Genomic DNA, 22280 nt, shown 5'->3' on the forward strand with positions numbered 1-22280 from the left:
GAAAAAACAAAACAAACACTTGTTCTTGCAGTCAACACATCTCCTGTCCACGCTCCTCCTCTGTGCCCTTCACCTCCCCGCGCCCCACTCCAAGCTGTCAACACTCGATAGAAGACACACACACGCACGGGCTCGCGCGACTACATTTCTTCCCACAGATGCTCTAAACACACATCATTGCGACACACATCAATTACCACCAGTCTCTCTCTCTCTCTCTCTCTCACACTCACACACACACACACACACACACACACACACACACACACACTCATAAGCTCGTGCACCCGGAGAGAGCCACGCACCGACGCAGCCGGCAGCTGTATATTTAGTGACACACACATAGTGCCATTAGGGAGCTGAATGGAGAATCAGTGTACAAGGCCAGAGTGATTGGAAGAAAGCTCACTCCAAGGCCCGCCGATTATTTTGGTCTCCGCAGGAAATCATTTACAATAGTCCCCCCCCCCCCCCCCCCCCCCCCCTCGTCCCAAGATTCAGTCCATTTGAAACAGCGCATTGCTGCTTGTGTGAGCGCAAGCTGTGCATTACGCAAGCGTTAAAGTCAGTCGCCACAGTGTGCATGTGGGGGGGGGGGGGGGGGGTGTTCTTATCTGTGTGTCGTTTGTGCGGTCGACTGTGGCGTTCTGTGGAGGCCGGGGCTTGTTGAGAGAATGGGGTGTTCGGAAATGAGTCACACACACAATGTGATGCAACACGGCGGAGCAGATTTGAATTATGGGGCAGTGAACAATGAGGTCATTGCAGGGCTGGGGGCATAAATCTCCCGGTGCCGCGGTATGACACAGTATTTCTTATCAATGGAGGAAACTGCAGCAGGATTCTGGAAATGCAGTATTGTTAAGGAGACGGATTGGAATAAAAGGACCGGGCTGTTCGACTGAGACAATGGAAGGGGAATTCTGGTTCGATTGTTGTAATGACATTGTATTTCGAGGACCGTTTACTTCAACTTACAACAGTTGCACAGAGCACACCGGATTCTTTACAGATTGGCAATTTGTTGCAATATTTCCTCTTACGCCCCCCCCCCTCCGGCTTTTCATGTGTTCACACGCCTCTTACATCCACCATATCCAATGATATTTTCCATATCTTTTCCTTCTTCAGCAGATTGTCCACAATCAGTGTCTGCTGTAATACCATCATCCCCAGGCCCCTCTTAAATTTCCTGCTTACTGGGCTTTTACTTTAACTGCATTACATACATCTTCCACTCCCTGTTCATCTGCTTCCTTTCAGCATAAACCAGACAGAACGATCCAACTCAAAGCGCTGTGATTTGATGCGACTGGTCGTTAGATGGGGAATTAAAAAAAAACATATAGAATATTGTCATTTATTGTGCCTGTTCGGTGGCACAGCTGTGATCTTGAGTGATATCGAATGGCGTTTTCATGTTTCAAGTCTTTGAGAGTGAGAATATGTGCCAGGGAATATTGATCCGGAGCTTAGTTTGATGGTGCAGTGTGATAGGCTGAAGGAGGGCGAGGGCGACTAGATGGTTATGCTTGATGGAACAGAGATATTAACAGATGTAGTAGTGATCAATGGCTTGATGATGCACGTGTACATCATTTGCGCTGTTTTGTGTTCCTCCCCTCATGTTATCGAGCGGACTAGCTTACTCTGAGTAATGGATAATGCCAGCCGAGGTCTCCATTATCAGGAATTGATGGACGATGCGGAGGCCTGAACCGTCCAACGTGCAGCGGTCACTTGACAAAGAACAAAAAAGACGATTGATTTATATTTTCATGCATTTTGCAAACCAAAAATCAAATTAAAAGTTTTTTTCCACGCCTTTCACTCCGTTTCCCTGGCAACCCTGAGGATTTGGCAATACCTGGAACAATCATAACCATCCCATAAGGTTCTTATGGAATGGAAATGTTGTTCACTGCTCCAGTAAATAGGACAGACCTTTGACAAAGTGAGGCATTTCTAGTCCTTCAGCTCATAGAACGCTTTGGCTCAGCTACGAGCCAGAAAGCTAACGTTATGCTAGCAAGATTCAAAGTCAATAACACTGCTTATGATTGACAAACTGTACATATCCTTCAATAGTATGTTTAACAACAAGGCTAGCTAGCTATCCAGCCATGTTATCCTCCCCAAATCTTTCATAACATCAAAAAACTAGCATAAAGATAACGCTAGCCAGATTCAAAGTCAATAACATTGCATATGGTTGACAAACTGTACATATCATTTAATAGTATGTTTAACAACTAGACTAGCTAGCTATCCAGCCATTTTATTGTCTCCAAAGCAACGTAAAGATTTTTTAGCATAACGCTAGCACAAAGCTAACATTATGCAAGCAAGATTAAAAGTCAATAACATGGTTGACAAACGGTAAATATAATTCTATAGAATGTTTAACAACAAGACTTTCCAGCCATGTCATTGTCCCAAAATCAAATTTTCAAAAAAACTAAATCTTTAACTGTCTGGTGAGTACCTCTGTGGGAGCACGGTGCTCAGATCATCTGCTGGGTCCCACTTAGCACATTCAAAAATAAGCAGAGCTGTGTGGGTCTGTGTGGTTTTCTGCAGAGACGTCACAGCTCACTTGAGATAGAAGCACCGCGCCCCTTTGGCATGTTTCAGCACCCGCCAATTCGTCCCTGACGTATCTTTCACATTTTTGCAATAAAACCATTTTACCACCTCCGTGTTTTTGCAAGGGAGCCCTGATAGTGTCACACCAAGACAGATGAGCACCACTCTGGCCCGTGGGCCTGCAGCAATAACTTACACCGACCACGCGTCTGTTTTCTAACCATGTAAGAAATTGTACGGCCTGCTCTCCTGCAGTGTTCTTACGAGCGTTTTCGATCCCCTGATTGGCTCTCTCTCGTACGGTGCGCGTATGATAGATGAGGCGGCATCCATCACATGTATCAAGATGAGAGGGAATTGGGTGAGGACCTTTATTGCGGAGAGTGAGGGTGTGCTGAAGCAAGCCTTTGATAAATGATATTTGGTATTTTAAAACCAATCTGTGTGTAAAACCCATGTCAGGCAATTACTGTAAGCTATTCTCATGGGTGGGACGATATATGTCGGCCTGCGTCTTTTTCTTTGTGTGTGTGTGTGTGTGTGCACGCATGGATTGAAACGTCTCATCGTCCAGGGTTGAGTACAGTTCATTACAGTTCATCGGTTCACAATCACTGGACAAATCAACCAGTTTTTTATTTTATTTCATCATGTACACCTCCCTTTCTCATCACCCATCTCTCTCTCTCTCTCTCTCTCTCTCTCTCTCTCTCTCTCTCTCAAAGATTTATGTGGGGCACATAGACAAGAGTCTTTAATTTTACGCCTGGGTAGACCATCTACACTATTGCTCCATATTCTTCATGCTTATATGGAATCCAAGGGGGCGAATTGTGGTTTTAGCGTGACCATATAGGGGGACGCCTCCCTTTAAAAAGAAAAAAGGAAGGCGTAGCAGAGTTCCCCTCGGGAAGCGCCATGAATCTCCACCAACAGGCATCAACGCAATTTCTGGTGTGTTGTGGCGCAATCTGTTTCGAAGCGTAATTACAAAGGGGCATACATGAAAAACCATTATAAAAGCATACTGTGGAGTCGTGTTAATTACATACAGCGGGCTCATGAGTAATGGTGGCGACATCGATACAACCACTGCCGCTCATAATAGAAAACACCATTGTTTTCACTGTGAGAAAATGGGCAGCGTCCATCATGATGAATATATTTACATCTTTTTTTATTTTTTTATTTCAGGAAGACATTGTGTCCAGAGACTTTAGGGGGAAAAAAACTCTTCCTTCTCCTCATCCCGTCCATCTATTATTGTTCAGTCAGGCTACTCGCCGTCCAAAACCCTCTCAGCCAGCGCCCCTCCCGAGCTCTTCCAGTGGTGGAAGCTTTCCCATCTAAATCTGCCCTTCGTCTTTGCTCCGCTGCTGGTTCCTCTCAGAGGAGCCCTCTCACCTTCATTTGATCAAAATCGTGCTGCAATCTTCCTCATCTAAACTCAAACGGTGTTAAATCTTAACCCTGTACTCAAAGCGGTATAGTCTGCTCCTACGGCTGCTGGGGGGGGAATGTATCTTAGTAGGGAAATTGAGCGATCAGTTGGTATTAATATAGACATTCATTCAAATGTTGACATGGTTAGCAAAATCTTCAACAGCAGCAACAAAAAAAAAAAAAAGGAAGTTAGAGAAAGAACTGTGTCCTGCCTGCTTTTCCAACTTAGTCCTCTAAATTCTATCATCAGAAGAAAAGAAGATGCCACAGTTAAAACAAGGAAATTCTTCTTGCTACCATATCTGTGCATGAAACATGAGATATGGTTAAAGTTATGAAACTAACTTGGTTAAGACTGTATCTAGTGGTGTGAATCTTCAAAAGGCAAATGCATCTTGATCAATATTCTGTACCTCTCCACATGGCTACTTTTTCACTGATCAATACAAGCAGTCAGACAAATCTTGTTATTTAGAAAGTGCTTTCAAATCACACTACAACAGTCTATAAGATAAAAAGCTGCTTTTTTTTTCAACACCAGTATCTGTGTGGGCCAACTCAGCGCACACAATTTGACAAAAACAAAACCTAAATCCTTCTGCAGTGCATCACACGTGTGCTGTAATGTACAGATCATGAGGTTTTCACATAGCAGCTCTAGAGACAGGGCACTGAATGCCTTTGGCATTTTAAACAGCACAGATTAGCCTAGCGCAGAGGTATCCAACGCGGTGCCCGTGAGCGCCTCGGCCGCCTGCAGGGAGCCAATGAGTCGCCGGCGGGCTTGTTCTAAATGTAGCACGAGTCACCGGTAGAGTGGTTCGGTCAAAGACGCCAGGAGCAAAAAAAATGCTAAACTTTCGGGTAAAACGCTGCACGCGCCACTTTTTAACCCATCTGTCCAATCACTGCTGAGGAAAGTAGTCCACTCCGTCCTCTCTCCCATAGCCTTCCCTTCAACCAGGGCGTGTACTCTACCTTGTGCCGACATCTTTACTTCCGCAGGTACTATTCCGTATAATGGCAACCGGACGCAACCAAAGTTCTTCAGCTGGCCACTTTCAGCTGTGGAAAAAAAAAAAAACGCTTTGCTACACAATAACAGATGTGACAAATGCGATGTTGTGTGACTTTGAAATGTTGAAAGAGATTAATCTATGTTAATCAGAGAGATGTTATTAAACTTGCATGCAATGATTATGAGGAATCATTAACAGTAATCAGTGAACAATGACAGTCTCCTAATATATGTGGCCTATTGAATGTATGATATTCATCATTTAAAAAGGTACACGGAGCTAATTTATAATTCGGGAAGATCACATCCAAAAAGTAGACACATAACTCTCTACCCTTCAGAAAGCTCTCAGTCTCAAGAGGGTTGGTGACCCCCCTGGTCTAGCGGATTGCGGACTCCTTAGTTTAAGTCACTGCATCTTCTGACAGAACTCCACAGTTGAATTTTAGCTTGAATGCACGTGTTTTTTGGAGCCCAACATTGTTGAAACAGAGCAGCTGATGTTGGTAGCAGGAGCGACAAGCTTGCGGACTGTCAAGCGTCCGGCACACTCTAAGCTGAAATGGAACCAAACGCACGGTTATGTTCCGTCACCGCACCGATGCAGAGTCTCGATGCAGAATCTCGATGCATCTTAAGAACCGAAAAAACCAGCCATCTTCATCCCGACCTCAACATCCTTACCTACTGCCTCCCTAACGGGCGTACTGCCTCCTGCACTGGCTCTGCATTGTAACACTAGACGTAACACTGCAAGTATGGAATCATGCAATATGAAATGTGATTCCTTCGTGACACTAGATTGGTGTGTCTTTAGGCAAAATCAAACACTTGTTTCATCCAGTTGAAGCTTCCCCCAAACTGAAGACGTGTGCCGTCCAACAGCAGAAAGACAGAACAAATCAGGACTTAATGAAGAATTCCTCTTCAGTGATGGAACAAAGCGACGGTGCGCCGCTGATGTATGCATGGACTTTTCTCCCCCTTTCCCCTTTCCCACGTCACGTAAATGAGTCCTAATGAAAAAATCTCTTTCCCTCGCCTGGTTCCGCTCCTCTTCCGCTCCTCTGCCACCCGGCCTGTGCCTCCAAACCCCGCTTCTTTTCCAAGCCCTCTCCCTCCAATCCCTCGTTCATCGATCCCTCCATTGTCGACCGGCTCCGTGTGAATAATGCATAACGTGTTTGAAGGAGGGGAAGCGAGCAAGACATGAATGAAGGTGCTGCATAGGTGGGCGGGTGGCGGTGGGGGGCTTAGCGCCCAACTTATTTCTCGCAGATGCTGCGTTGCCTCTGGCAAGTCTCGCGCATCGTAGTGCGTGCGTGCGCATATTACACGGGGTGGTGCGTGGTCATCCGCGTGGATATGTGCAAACGCAAGCGTGTGCACAAATGCGGTGCAGTCACACCGCTTTTTGTCGCAGCGTCTGCCCGCCCGCCCGTATAGATATTGCTCTCCCGGCCTCCTGCACCGGCTAATAGACCCAATTACAACACTGCCTGAAAGCTCCACAGAGGTCCAGGCTCTGACATTATGTATGTGTGTGTGTTATTACAGTATGTTGATGTACTTGTTTCTGTGTGCCTGTAAAAAAAAAAAAATGCCTTGCAAAGCATGCAGAGAAAAGACTCTGGAAGAGAAAATCCGAGGCCAAACATATATATGGCGTTTGCCTCGTGCACCGTCACGTAAACAGCAAAAACGCTGTTTTTGCATGCCAAAGAGGAGCGCTCGCAAAAAGCCCACGTCCAATCTCAGTCACAACACACATACTGACCCTGGTGAGATGAGGCTGCAAAGTGTACACTCAAGAGAAATAGGTCGGGGGAGGAGGGTGGAGGTGAAGAGAGAAAACGAGAGGGAATAAAGAGGGGAAACCAGAAAGGGTGTCTCCGAGGCAGAAGGGAGAATATTGTGAAGAAAACGCAGTAATGGAAAAAAGGGGACGATGCAGATGTGTGTGTGGGGGGGGGGGACGGATAGAAAGAAAAAAAAGAAAGATATAAGAGACATTCTAACTGTGAATAACTGCCACTCTACGTTGTAGTAACAGAGCTAACAATTTCCCTTTTCCGAAAAGTGTCTCTGGCATTTGGCAGTGAAATGCCACCCATATAAACCAGTTATCATGGCGCGAGAGAGCTTTTTAAGCTGTAAACCGCCAGCCAGCGCCGAGATGGACCATTATAGACTTTGATACCCTGACACTTAAGAGGTCATTACGAGGTGCGCCGCGCGCACACAGACACACACACACACACACCCTCACACTCAAATGCTAAACAAGCGATCACGAGCGGAAGTGGCTCGCGAACGACCTGGTTCTTGCGTTTGAGTGGCTGTTCACTCATAGTGTGTGAAGGGGGGGGGGGGGGGTCCATTATTCACATCGCACCCCACACGTTCACTACATATTATGGCTATCCATCTCTATTGTGAAAAATGACAGGGACTTCAGTTCACTGAGCTTGAATAACACCCCCACCCTTTTCCCCCTCTCTTTTTTTTCTCTCCTCTGTCTCTCTCTCTCTCTCTCTCTCTCTCTCTCTCTCTCTGCAGGACTTGGACGTCCAGCCACCATTGAGATGTGATTCTCTGGGGGGTTTCATTTCACTTTGACCAAGCAGAGTACACCACAACTGGTAAGAATATTTTTGTGTATCTCACCCCTGTGACGATTTTAGGCACATTTAAACCAAGGGATGTTGACTCAGGATGCATTCTTATTTTACAGCAGGCTCATTTAGGCCTGGGGGATAGTCACGCAAATATATATATATATATATATATATATATATATATACACTCACACCTGGCGTGTTGTTTTTGCAGAATCTCCAGTATGCATCATGCTTTTTAGAAACCCAAATATGACCCAGCACTCTCCCCCCAGAGAGCCCAGTTTTCCATCTGTGATGCCACAGGAGCGCTCTAATTGGCCCCCGACAAATGTGTCCTCTCAAACCGGTAATCCAATCAGATATGAGCCACCGAGCTTCAAAGAGAACGCAGCGGACCACAGTCGGGGTTGAACGGGGATGGAACACCGAAGAAGGTGCGCGCCGCAAAGAGCTGGAGACAATATAATGAAGCACAAAAACTGAAACAGCACATTAACTGCGATCGGCCCGCTGTTCCTTGAACACATCGACGGGAGTTAAACCGCAAATCCCCGGCCCTTCATCTGCCCATGAAGCCACTCACTGCAATTTATTTACAGTGTATTTACAAGCTGAGCTCGGCCTGTAAAACGTTGAGTTTACGAGCTCCTTTTTAATTAGAAATACTGTCTCCTAGAGTCTGGGCTGATGAATCGCACGTTCAATTTATTGATGTGGGGGGAGGGCGCAGCTCTCGGGTATTGACAGCAAGTCGGAGTGTTTCGGTAGGGTTCTTCCCCCCCAACGGCAGGAGAAATAGGTTGAATCTTTGCTGTATAAAAACCCAGAGGACATGTTTTCATGCAGGATCCTCTTCTTAATTGATTGAGCCGCCTCAGAGTAATGTGAATGAGGATGCTCTGTGTGTGTGTGTGTGTGTGTGTGTGTGTGTGTGTGTGTGTGTGTGTGTGTGTGTGTGTGTGTGTGTGTGTGTGTGTGTGTGTGTGTGTGTGTGTGTGTGTGTTTGTGTGTGTTTGGTTGCCAATTTGCTATGCAGTCAGTTAAACTTTATCTATTTAACGGCTAAGGTCATTTTTACTTGAGTGTATTACACAAGGACGCATTGAATAGTTTTGAATTTATTAAAGTTTATTAATTTATTTTTTGTGTCAGTGTGGTTCATTTTTGGTTTGAGCTTTTTTTATTTTAGTTTGAAGCTTAAAAACGTGTTTATCGTCATTGCGTCAGCGTTTTCTTAGTTTGAATGTATTTAATGACTGTGTGAACGTGGCGAGTTGGTGTTTCCATTTGAAATGCACTTCCTGTCCAGTGTGTGTGTGTGTCTGTGTGTGTGTGTGTGTCACCCCGCATGCTTTCCTTCCTCGACTCTCAAATGACTCAGGATGCTTGCTTTGAAATCTAATTCTGTGATAACGGGTCTGTGTTTTGTCTTTATTTCACCGTGACAATGAGTGAAAAGAAAGAACAACAGGAAAGGGGGATATATCATTCTTCATGTAAGGGGGGGGGGGTGTGTGGAACAGGTGTTTCCCGCTCCGCACGCACAAAACACACAGCCCTTCATTTTCCACATTGCTAATGAGAGCGCGGATTGAAAGGCGATCCGTATCGGTTTCGCAGGGTTAAACAGCGATTGCATGTGAAGCGAGTCGAGCGGCAGCGCTGTAAACGGATGCGTGGACAGATACTGTAAGCAGACAGAAAGCATAGAAAGCATCTGGGCACGGTGCGTTCATGTCACATGCTGCAACTGAAAACTAGCTGAGAAACTGAACGTAACATTAAGTTACGGTGACGGAAAAATCATTTCATTACGTCCATCTTTAAAAAAGTCACTTAGTAGCCTAATATTAAAATACTTGTATTAGAATAATTCAAATTCTAGCTGAGGCAGCCCTTACACAAATTGAACATGACGTCACACATACACACACACACACACACTCTCCTTCGCCATCCCCCTGTCGCCACCCCCCATGAACACAGGCGTATTGTCTTATAATGTGACCTTTGCTTTGAGTGGAGAGGCCTTTGTCCTAAGACAATGGAGTCCATATTGTAAACCATGCCAGTCAATGCCGTCCACACAGCTGCCAGAGGGGCCAGATTGTTCGGGGTCCAAGTTGAAGGCTTTGAGGCAGGCACTTGCGGCGTATGTACGTGTGTGTGTGTGTGTGTGTGTGTGTGTGTGTGCGGGTGTGTCTGGCTGTGCCTGTGTATTTTTCCTCAGTAGCCGTTTGTGTCTGTAAGATGTAGGCCTGTTTTCTAGAATCAGCAGATGGGTTTGTGCAATTAGACTCGGCCGTCTTCCCTTGTGTGCATGCGTGCACATAAACAGACACCGGCAAATCCACACGCACGCGCGCAGACACACATGCACGCACATGCACACACACACACACACACACGCGCGTGCACATGTCTCTGAAACACTAGACCTGGAAGACACTGCAATGGAGGACGACATTGTGAGATGAGTTGCCAGGGTAACCACTAAACATCCTTAAAAAGTTGATCTACCGATGTATCCGTCAGGGCTGGCTGATAAATCAACACCGTCATGTATTGACTTTCAACAGAACCATAAGTAAATATTCATGAACAAGCTGTCATGAAAAAATAACGAAATTACAAGTTGAAGTTTTTGTTCTGCACAAAGGACAAAATAATGGAAACACTTAATAATGCACAATAATGTTCACAGTGTAATGCAATATAATTCAACAGGACCACAAACCGAATCGTCCAACACTTCTATGACACCCAGGTCTGTAGTGCGTTATAAACATGTGTTCATTACACATGTAAATATATTTATAACGCGTTATAACAGTAATCATAACACATGATAAAGCAGTTTATAATGAATGACATCATACTTCATAATGGCTGGTCACTCACCGACATTTGTTTTACATAGTACAGTTTAATTCCCATAGTTTTAATACATATTATTGCATTACAATCGCTGTTATAATGCATTAAAATTAGGTCATAAGTTACTCTAAATGGTCATTGTATGTTTTGAGTTTTGAGAAAAATATCATATCTATTAATTTACACTTAAAGCAAACTATGACCATTTAGGGTAACTTATAATACATTATAAAAGTGATTATAATGCATTCATAAAACATTGTAATGCATTATATGTCAGTGAGTGACCCAAAATTCTAAAGATATTATAACAAGTCATTCTATTCTTTATAATGAGTTATGATTATGTTTCATGAATTATGAATATCTATGAGTGCATATAACTATAATTATGCCACTCATGTGTCTGGAAATAAAGTTGAATATATAATGCATTATAAGTGTGTTTATAACACTAGTTAACATTAGTTAGTAAAGTTTTTGTCTCACACCTGTAAAGGTGCCGTGTGATGTGTGACAGTGAAGAATGGAATGTGGACATTCGTTTGATCTCTTAGCATGTGACTTTGCATCTATCTGATATACTTCTGATATACAGTGTATTGATAGTGGAATATATGGGGGGGGGGGGGTGGGGGTTATATTGTAATAACAATTTGAAACTAGAGCTGAAACAGTTTGATTTGTTATTGAACAAAAAATGAATCTGCAACCGTTTTGATGATTTCATAATCGGTCATTTTTCATTTGAGGACTTATTGTGTTTTTCTTTGTCATGAGAGATAGCAAACCGATGACTCATGTGTCAAACTGTCTTAAAGAGCCACACATCTCCGCACGTAAACAACAGCAGAACAGCAGCCCGTCGATCTCAGTGCGGCGTCTCCACATTCGGCTCCACCGCTCACGTATTGACCCGCAGTATCAGATAACCTCGGAGGGAATGAGCTTGTGACTAAAAGGTCACAGTTTAAAAAATCTGAGTGGTACAGTAGCTGTGAAAATCCTGGCGGCTCAACCCCCCCCCCACACACACAAAAACAACTCCCACCACAGGGCCGCGACCCCCGGCACACTTAACCTTTAACCGTTCCAGTGGAGCGGCTCGGTGCCCCGATGGCGCGAGACGGCCGAGGCCGCGGCGCTCCCAGGTGTGACCGCGTCAATGTGTAAATACGGTCCGACCTTCCTCCCTCTGCCATTCATGCGAGCACAAATGTGTTCTCTCCAATGAGCCACGCTAAACTAGGCTTTATGACTTCACAGCTTTGAGTGTCGAGCTGCGTCGGTGACGAGTCGAGATGAATTCCGTTGATCCTAAATCTGCTGTTTATTGTCGACACAGGCAATTTGAGCGTCGTCTGCTGCCTGGTTGCAGAGCGTCCTGTTGACTGTGCTAAAGATACCACTCTGTCCCTTGTGCACTCTTTTACTTTTTCTTACCCCTCCTTGGATCGAGGCAGGGCATTGGGGGAGCAAACACACAAACCTGATCAAACACACACACACACACGGTGACGTAAATGCATAAACAAAGACTCACACCACTTACACACACATGGTCACCTGAGTGCAGCGGCCCAAACCTCCCTCTGTGTACTCTTGACAACAGGGAACAGTCTCCACTGAGATGCTTTTTGTCAACAACTTGGAGGAAAAGCATCTATTTGGGGCCGGCGTATTCCTGGAAGGATAAGTCTTATTTGTGCGAAGCAAAACAAGTTACGGCACTTACGATTCTGTCTTCCCCGCTGCCTCCTTTCGCATTTGCGGCTGTTCTGCTTGTGAGCCGGTGCTAATTGTGTGAAGGAGGAGCTAGGGTGTATTGTGAGCGTAGATTTCCAACGGGCTCGGTGTGATGATGAAGCAGATGCGCTCACAGATGTTTCCCCTCCACGTGTCTGTTTACCAGTTCAATTATCCCTATCGCGTACTGTAGAGGTTTGTTGTTATATTCGGGCGCTTCGGTATGGATTCAGGGAAAAAACACCAGTTGGGGGAAGTATTACAAGCCTGCCTTAAGTCCGTCCTTGCAGGCACTGGAAAGCTGGATACCTAAAATAAAAAAGTTAAGAAACGCTATAATTGGCAAAACTTACAGTAAATACACAAAGAAACACAGGAATAAACGATCCTACCCATTATCAAAGAAGAATAAATCGTATGAATGTGCCTTTTGTGTGCATTTTCAGTTATTGTCGGAAAAGATTACCCAGCTGGCATGCTTTTGCGACCCATACATTCAACTTGCCTTTTCGGAACCTGAATCTATCCAGAATTACAATTTTGAAAGGGAATCACTATTCCAAGACTTCGAGCCACAACCTGAATATGAGATCTAAGCAGCAAAAGAAGATCAAATATTTACCATATGCTACCATAATTAAAGGTGCAGTGTGTGTGTGTGCCAAGCGTGTAGTGGAACTACAGTGGCCGACGCGAAAACGCAATTGGCTGTGTCTAGAGCCAGTGTTTAGTTTGTGATTTCTGGGCTACTGTAGCAACATAATAATAATCATAGTTATAAAATTACTATTATTAATAATTATAATGTAATTCTGTGATCCAATTTTATAATTATAACTTCTAGAACTGTAAGTCAACATTCTAAAATTGTACCTTAACATTCTAAATCTCTAACTTAACATTCTAAAACTCTATCTTAACATTCTAAAACTAACTTAACATTCTAAAACTCTAACTTAACAGTCTAAAACTGCGATTTAACATTCTAAAACTCTAACTTAACATTCTAAAACTCAAACTTAACATTCTAAAACTCTAACTTAACATTCTAAAACTCTAACTTAACATTCTGAAACTGCGATTTAACATTCTAAAACTCTAACTTAACATTCTAAAACTGTGATTTAACATTCTAAAACTCTAACTTAACATTCTAAAACTCTAACTTAACATTCTGAAACTGCGATTTAACATTATAAAACTCTAACTTAACATTCTTAAACTGTGATTTAACATTCTAAAACTCTAACTTAACATTCTAAAACTCTACCTTAACATCCTAAAACTCTAACTTAACATTCTTAAACTGTGATTTAACATTCTAAAACTCTAACTTAACATTCTATAACTTTAACTGAACATTCTAAACTTGTTAAGTTAACATTCTAGTATTACATTTTTCTTATTGAACAGTGAAAATCTTATACCATGATACCCCTATTTGTAATATAATTAATAATACATTACAAATATACTGACTATTAGTGGTGTCAGGACCAGGGTTGATCCGTATGGATCCCCCCTCGCGGTTCGGCATGCATGTGAACTGCAGATTTTTAACAAAGTTTAACGTTAAACATCACAGTAAAATAAAGTTTTACCGTCGATCATTATCCGCTGATATTCAGTAAAATATGCGATGAGGACATCACTTATGCTTTTCTAGTCACCGATCTCTGAGAATGTTCAATTGTAAACAACCAATCTGTGTTTAAATTGACACGAGGAGCGCTAGTAACGATGACAGCACCGCTAACGGCTAACGAACAAGGCTCCCTTTGGTTACTGTATGATGCGTTCAGGCTCTGTTCAGTGAAAATGAGAATTGGGTGAAGGTAAATTATAACATTGTAATTTCGTAAAATGTAGTGTTTGTGAGAAACTTGAATAAATCATGTTCTTTGAAGGAGATGTTTTCACAGCAACATAAATAGATATTAGAGATGAATTATGAGCTGTTTACAATAACTCCAGCAGCTTATAATACATCATTAAAACTACTGACAAGATTTGTTTGAATCCATAAAAATACAATATTTTGTTTCCTAATCATTTAAATTGTGTGTTTTTATCAAGAACAAAAAAACACCATAGATGACTATAACAAAGTGAACATTTAGAGTTTTTGATGCTTTACATGGACTTCAGAGCAGTTGTAGAATCAAACAACAAAGGGATCTGTATCTGCCAATATGGATCATCAATGATCGTCAATTAGTATCGTCAGCAAAAAAACGTGATCTGGGATCTCTAAAAGTTATATTTGCTTCTTTTTTTCTTTTGTGCTGATCCGATATGTGATCCGAGCCGTGACTCTGATCCGTGATACGATCTGAACCGTGAGTTTTAGGATCATTCAGTGATTATTTCTCAAGCACTATTTGTATTCTTTACAATTTGTGTTTACAACACTTGACTTTTATACAGTCGTTTTTGTTGCATATTACATTGTTTGTCTTTGGTGCTTTGTACATATACATTTCCATAATATTTACATGTACACCTATTTTTTTTCACTGCTTGTGTAGCAGTCCTGTCTGTTATTTACCTCTCTCTGTCCAGACGTTTGTCCCTCGCTGTTATTCTATTTCTGTGCAAGAACATTGAGAGAGATGCAAAATGACTGAATCACATCCCTTGTATGTGCACGCATATGTGGCCAATAAAAGCTGATTCAGATTTATTGTAATATAATATATAGTATGTGTCACTTTTAAAATACAAAACTTATGTGAAGCACATAACATTGTGCAAAATGCCCTCTTGGGTGTTATTGCAATAGCATTATACAAAGCAACAACAAGACATACTGTGTATAAAGTATGGCATATTACATACATCAGCATCAGATACAGGGAAACAAATAAACATTCAAAAGTCTATTTCAGGATGGAGACGCACAGTAACATTTGCAGTCCACCCACCTTTGAATTGCTGTATTTTCAATGCATCTGGCTGCTCCGGCTTGTTGATTGGAATACATCTGCACACCGGGGATATGAAAGTGCAATAAGATCCAGACCTCTACCGTGCGTGATTTGAATAGGAAATGATTAGATTATTGATTTTGGTTATTTGGGTCTCCCGCCCCGAGATGATATTGTGGCGGGCGCAATCACCGAAGCTGACATTTAGCACTGTGTTTACCTTTTGCTGTCTCCATTGATTGCTTCAGAATCACCGCCCATACATCCCGCCAGAGCTCATTGTATCATCCGTTTTCGTGCCATTTCAGAAAAGTGATGGATGCGGCTTATCATCTTGTGCTGGTGCGGAAAATAATCACGTTGCCTCGCAATCACGGGACAGCGGTTCATAAAGGCCTGCATTTCAAACACCATTGAATATCATTACAAAGAAAGTGGATGCAATGCATGGGGGGGGTGCTCTAAGATGGGTCTTTAACATATGTATGGTAACACAGGAATGCTATTTATAGCTTTCTCCATGAGACTGAACCTAAATCCAATGATATGCCAAACCCCTTTTTTTCCCCCCCTGCATGCTTAAAACTACAGCTCAGCATCAACCCAGCAGGGAACCATAATAATAAGTATGGATTTATTTCATATTTTCAATGTCCCAGGTACATTTCTCGCACCACCGCCGCAGCTCTTCAATCCCAGCAAGCTTTGAAGAAAATATCTCCGCTTGAGATGTTTTTTTTGAGCTCTTGTTTCCGTGGTGTGAAGTGACAACGCAGTATCTAACAAAATCAGTTTGCTGGCAAATTCTCCCGAAATCACCGTGGACATCTGTCATGAGACGGTTTTGCACACATCACTGCTCGGCCCCCAACGGGACTCATAATGATTTGAATGTTACTCCGCTATACCTGTGAGGGAAATACTTCTTTTTTTTGTGTCGAGGTGACAGCGTGCAAATGACTGCGTTCCCCCCCAGGTAGATTTCCAATGACATTTTCTCAGCAGTTAGGCAATCCAGCGTTAAGTGCCTCCTTTTATATTTATATACCAGTGTTGGTGCTTATGCATTATTAAATTATGAACAGGGCCCAGTAAGCGCCTGAGAAAGGCCTTTTTTCAAATAAATATTTCAGAGCTCTGATATACACAGTTCATATTCGCTCTGCGATGCAAGCTTTGGTCCTAATGTCTTATGCAGGAATCACTTTTTGTTCTCTGTCTCTCTGACTGAATCAGTGGAATAAACAATCTCAGACTTTTTGAACTTTAATTTGCTGATTCGGAACAAATCTTTGAAAAGTTTTCATGTGTTGGAACGTACTGGGATCTCGCTGGCATTTGGGGGGGGGGGGGGACAAACAACAAATACCGCCTTAGTCGGAATCTCATTATTTAGGTCCATCTAGAATCTTCCCAAGTCTTTTTAGTGTGAGTTTATTTAGAAATGGGGAACAATGGGTGTTCGGCAAAACCTTTTTTTAATCTTCTTAACGGAGCGACCAGAGGGAGCTGGATTTAACGAGGGCGGATGACAGAAGGGACGGAGGAGAGACAACGCAAGAGAAAGTTAAACGCAGATAAGTAAAACAGGACGAGATGCAGGATAACAACAAGAGACGACAATAAATCGAGGGAAGAGAACGGAACTGAAAATATAATTGATAAATTGAACAAAAAGCCCCAAAAAAAGGCTCCGTTTGAACATTTGAGTGCATTCTTCTGCTAAACATCCTCTTCATGAGGGTTTAAATCTAGGCCACGAGTGTCGTATCCTGCCGGCCCGTCTGCCTCCTCTTTGATGCAGCGTCATTCGCTGCTGAGGTGGCTGTTCTCTGTACTGTACAGGACAACTTTCTCTCCCCCTTCTCTCTCCCCCTGTGTCTCGCCGAACACAATCACGCACACACACACACACACACACACGCGCACACAAACTTTGCCTCTCCCCGCCACTGGCTTTAAGGCACGGCTTTGACAAGAATCCATTGTGACAGTACTGGGTTCGGAGCCCGGTGACGGAGAGAGGGAGGGAGGGGGGAGATGGCGGTGGGGGGGGAGAGAGAGAGAGAGAGAGAGAGGTTGGCATGAAGGAGAAGACGGATAAATCAAAGGGAGGGGAACAACAGCGGTGGTAGAATCAGCATCACTGCATCTCTCGCCGACATAATTGATTGTATCAGAGGCAGTTTTGTAAACCATTAACTCCCCCCCCCCCCCTCCCCCCTTAAGGGTTACACAGCTGCACTGCCACACAGAATTGAAAGGCGTGCGCATGACTGTGTGCTGGGTTTTCACATGGCACAGTTTGGGTTTCCTGCATTCATTTGTTTATTTGTGCTTTGTTTTTTTCCGGCGGCGTCATTAGCCAATGATTCTCGCATGAATCAACCTCCACTAACATGACAAAGAATGATTACTAACTCCAATTTGCAACAATGAAATTTGCTTAGAATAATAATATTATTGTAATATATTGTAGCACCTCGCAAAATGTGGACGGCGGTAACTACAACAAATAGGTGATAAAAAAGGGTGTGCACTGTGTGATTGGACAATGTAAAGGGGCGTTAAAGCTAGGCTAGTTAGCGTTTAGCAGGACTAATTTATCTGGGGATGTGATAACACAACCCCAAGTACTTAAATGATGAAGCATCCAAATAACCGATAACCATGACAGGAATCAGGTCGGAAAAAGTCTGTAAGATTCTGGTCTTTGCTACCATATATGGGCGGGGCATAAGGCTATCCTATTAAAAAAAACAGCAACATCTGCTGGACGACTGCTTGAAATAGAAAATCTGTACTTAACTCGATATAATGGAATTCATGGAACTCATTCCGCACTGGTCTCTGTGGGATATGTAAGCGTGATGACATAGCCTGCTACACTAAAGTAGGCTGGTTTTCACACAGTGTTTCCCACGCATTGACTTTACTTGGACGGGCCTCCCAGGTATATTAATGTCCGCCCAAGTATATTATTGTTACTTTTATTCTTTAATCCGTCCCATTAACGAGGGGACTTTTGGCTGCAGGATGTGAGCTTGCTGCCCAGCCGGCATACTGGGTAGGGTCGGACATCCAACCCCACCATTTATCCAACCCCACCCCACTCCAGGCCTACGCAGCTAGTTCCTGCTTTGTAGGGAAGTATAGTCGTGGTTTGAGATGTAATTCTCCCAAAACATTCAACACTTGATCTTTTTATACCGCTATCTGATGTCGACAGGTTTTGTTTTACGAATCTTTGTCCAAGTATTTGAGGGTAGAGGGAAGAAAAAGATGAATGCCTTCGGTTATTAACTTGCTTTAAGATTCTCCTCGGCTCACTCTGATCGCTTTTGTCACTCCCTATCTCTCCCGCTGCCTCCCTCTATCCTCTCTGTCTCCATCCCCTCCTTTATCTCATCTTTCCATCTCTATCATCCTCAGCCTTTTTTCCTTCCTGACCTCATCTATGTATCTCCTCCTTCATCTTCTTCAGCCCCCACTCCCCCCCCGCTCGTATACTTCATCTCTCCCCTCCCTTCTGTTCTCCTCCACCTCCCCTCCCTCCGTTTCTCCCTTTGCACATCTCCGCCCTAGCCTGTCTTGTCTCACGGGGGAGGCATGGAGGGAGGGAGGATGGGTGCGCAGAGTTGATTAGACTGGAGCATTAGAAAGTTCAGAGTGGAGCAGAACAGAGCGTGGTGTCTAGCCGCCAGGCGGTGCAGGAATCAAAACGGCAGCGCCTCGCAGACGAGGTCATTGTCGGCGGTGGATTTTTCGAGGCCGTTTCTTTTTTTTTTTTCTGGGTGCATCAGATTTCTGTAAGCGTCCTCGTAGCAGCCAGAGGCAGCCGTGCGGAAACAGCAGTGGTCCGGTCAAAGCCGGAGCCTCCCCAGATGTAATTTTCTGACGGGCATAGAATGTCTAACGCGGTGGGAGAGGATGAGGTGTGCAGCCGAGAGCGTTTGAACTACTTTTGGTGTGGAAATGATTTTAAAAGGGACATAACCCTTTTTAAAAATGAAAATGTTTCCTGTGCTATATGCGAAAGGAGCACGGGTACGGCCTTGCACGGCCTCTGTCATAGTCCAAAAATGATGATCACGACATGGTAAAACAGAATAATAGCCTATTTTAAAAAGCTATAAAAGGGGCACAAAGAGAAAACTAACAAATAGGGGCGGTTCCAAAAAAACTAATCTACCATTATTCTACAAAACACTGGAATTGAGAGCACACTGACCGAAACGTGTCAACGCTGATGTGGAGGGTGACCTATACCTTTAAGGCTACACTCTGCGGGCTCTTTGCTGCGACGCCACACAAAAGGATTTACAACCAGCCGCTGGAGGACATAAATCGCCAGCCGGGCCACTTGTCTTCAGGGCGCAGTGACAATTGTGCACATTCCTGCAGTGAACCAGCCCCTCACCCACCTACCCTCACACACACACACACACACACACACACACACACACACACACACACACACACACACACACACACACACACACACACACACACACACACACAGCCTGTGCAGTATTAGAAAATAGCCAATGGGAGTAGCCATACTGCATCTGGCTGCACCAGCCAAATGTATACGTTGAAAATGAGAGACACAAGCTGACATGACTTGTTTGTCTTGTCGAGTTAAGATTCGGCCGGCACAAACATGTGACATTAACTCGTTAATTGTGATTTTAATGTGCTTCGAGGGGGCTTGTATGGGAACCCTCCCCCCCCCCTGACTACCCCTTCCCCCAAACACCCCGGCCCATGCAACAGTATGGATACATGTTGTGGGCCGACATGTCGGGAGCTGACAGTATGTTTTTCACCGAGCCTCCGGTCTCGCTGAGGGGGCCACTCGCCTGCTAAGTATCGCCGTCATCAGAGCGGGGCCGATTACGCAAAAAAAAATCACTCCTGTCGCAGTGCGTGTGTTGAGCGTTTGTTTGCACGCACGCGGCGGCTTGCGTCTTGTGTCTCTCATTATAGGCCGCACACAGGCCAGACTCCCACCAGGCCATACTGATTACTCATCTCTTCAGCTCCTTACTGCCAAATTAGCTACCTGAATTGTGTGTGTGTGTGTGTGTGTGTGTGTGCATGGTCACTCTAATCAAAATTCTCCCAGCCTGTCTACCTGCGCTGATGATAATTTGCCACACTACCCGTACCCACTCACACTCACCCACACAGCCTCAGTCCAACCCTCTCCATCACACTCTCACAGAGAGAGAGAGAGAGAGAGAGAGAGAGAGAGAGAGAAACGGTCCACGGTGGTTAAACCTACCCTAGCAAGCCAACTGGAGGTAATTTACCGTGGCTCGGCGGATACATGCCATTTTACTGAACACGTTGCATGGCCCCCTGAGCTTTGTTCCGCTCAGAGTTCTCTCCAACAGAGCAAAGAATGAACAACTGAAGAGACTAAAGACGGGGGAGGAAAAGAAACAGGTGAAGAAAAACTAAATGAGGAGAAATGGCAAGGGGGGGGGGGGGGGGGGCAGATAGGCTGCTGAGCTTCTTCCTGTGTACTTATAGCCTATAAATATAAATGTATATATAATACATTATTTGAAGATGCATCAGTCTATTTCTGGTTGAACGCATCCAATGCCTCCGCTGACTGGACTTCGTCAACAGATATTTTTAATAATTTCTTCAGATTCGAAGGGTTTAACTAATGAGCATGTGGTCTTTAAATCCTTCCACCTTGTTTGCTTCCACTCTTAATTAGTGAGAGCTGTTAAATACAGCTACAGATGGAGTGCAAAATGCAAGGGTTTGTATAGCACAGGCAGCAACCTCCGGCTCTGAAGAGTGAAGCCAACGCGGAAGTGCTTTAAACTTGCATTCTTTCTAATTGCCATCAGGGGGCGACTCCTCTACTTCTCACTTGATTTATTCCCTCAGTAAACATTGTGAACATGAGTTTATTGTCTCAATCTCTAGTTTCAATACAGCATGATGTTCATTTAGTGAATTATGGTCCACTTAGAGTCAAATAGACCATAAAGCAGGGTATGTTGTATAGGGTGTCGACCAATTACAGGTTCTCGTCTTTATCTACTAAACAACAACACGGAAGCGGGACCAAGACGGACCAAGATGGCAAACTTCATTATTCCTCTCAATGTTGACAAATGTAGCGCATACTTTCTTACCTATCACAATAAAAGCCTGAGATGTATAACATTCACATGCGAGTTTTTCAAATTTTGGGTTGCCATTTATTCGTCGAGCCCTTGGTGTATTCTTTTAGGCAAACACACAGCGTGGACTGCTAACACTGCATGCACACATATGAGACTCTCTGCCTGGAGGCTGAGGGAGTAGGGCATCTGGTCTCCTAGCAATAAGCGTGTGTGTGTGTGTGTGTGTGTGTTTGTGTGTGTGTGAACATGTGGGTGTGTGAGGGCGCTTGCGAGTGTAAGTGCGCGTACACGCGCGCTGACAAAGTAGCCCAGTGCGGTCAGCACTCATTAGTGAAAGAGAGAATCCCCGGATGAGGAGCGCTGTGACAGGAAGGACTCTCTCGTTAGGGGACAAACACACACACACACACACAGGGTCAGGCTGCCCTCGGTGCATAGAATCAGCCAGACATCAATTAGTCCATGGATGCATGCAATATAGTCTTGCGAGTGCAGTGGCCCCGGCAACAGCTCCGTTGATGCCGACCCCGCAGGAAACGAAGACTCTGGGTATGAAAATAGAGAAAACCGAGTCCACTTTCAGGGAGCAACTTGTCGTCGCTGTGCACTAAATAACAGGTTCTTATTTGATAAGATCACACTAATCTGATCTGATTTATTTATTTTTTTGCCACAGATGAGTTTCACGTACTGTAAACTTGGGCGGCAAAAATAGTCTGGAAGGATGATTATATTTCTGGAATAACTGCCAACCTTCTAGCGAGCAGATGTAGCTGGGCCATAGATGGATGGAGACAGCAGGTGGAGGACTTTGATCCAGGGGACGGGCTATTTGTTTTGGTCTGATGCTGCTTATTAGATGGTGTTTTGCTCGGTTTTATGCAGATGCCGCTCATCTGCCAGGGAAGGG

At 44.1% G+C, this 22280-nt stretch overlaps 1 protein-coding gene across 1 annotated transcript in view; it reads left to right on the top strand.

The window, feature by feature from the left end:
- The window catches only part of LOC306696217 (adhesion G protein-coupled receptor L3-like), a 112360-nt gene that overhangs the window by 5254 nt on the left and 84826 nt on the right, over window positions 1-22280 (top strand). The window contains 1 exon segment of the mRNA XM_079159772.1: window positions 7607-7689. The gene's annotated coding sequence lies outside the window, so the exon portion shown is untranslated.

Source organism: Pholis gunnellus, assembly GCF_910591455.1.
Source record: "Pholis gunnellus genome assembly, chromosome: 5".
In the NCBI taxonomy this organism is placed as follows: domain Eukaryota; kingdom Metazoa; phylum Chordata; class Actinopteri; order Perciformes; family Pholidae; genus Pholis; species Pholis gunnellus.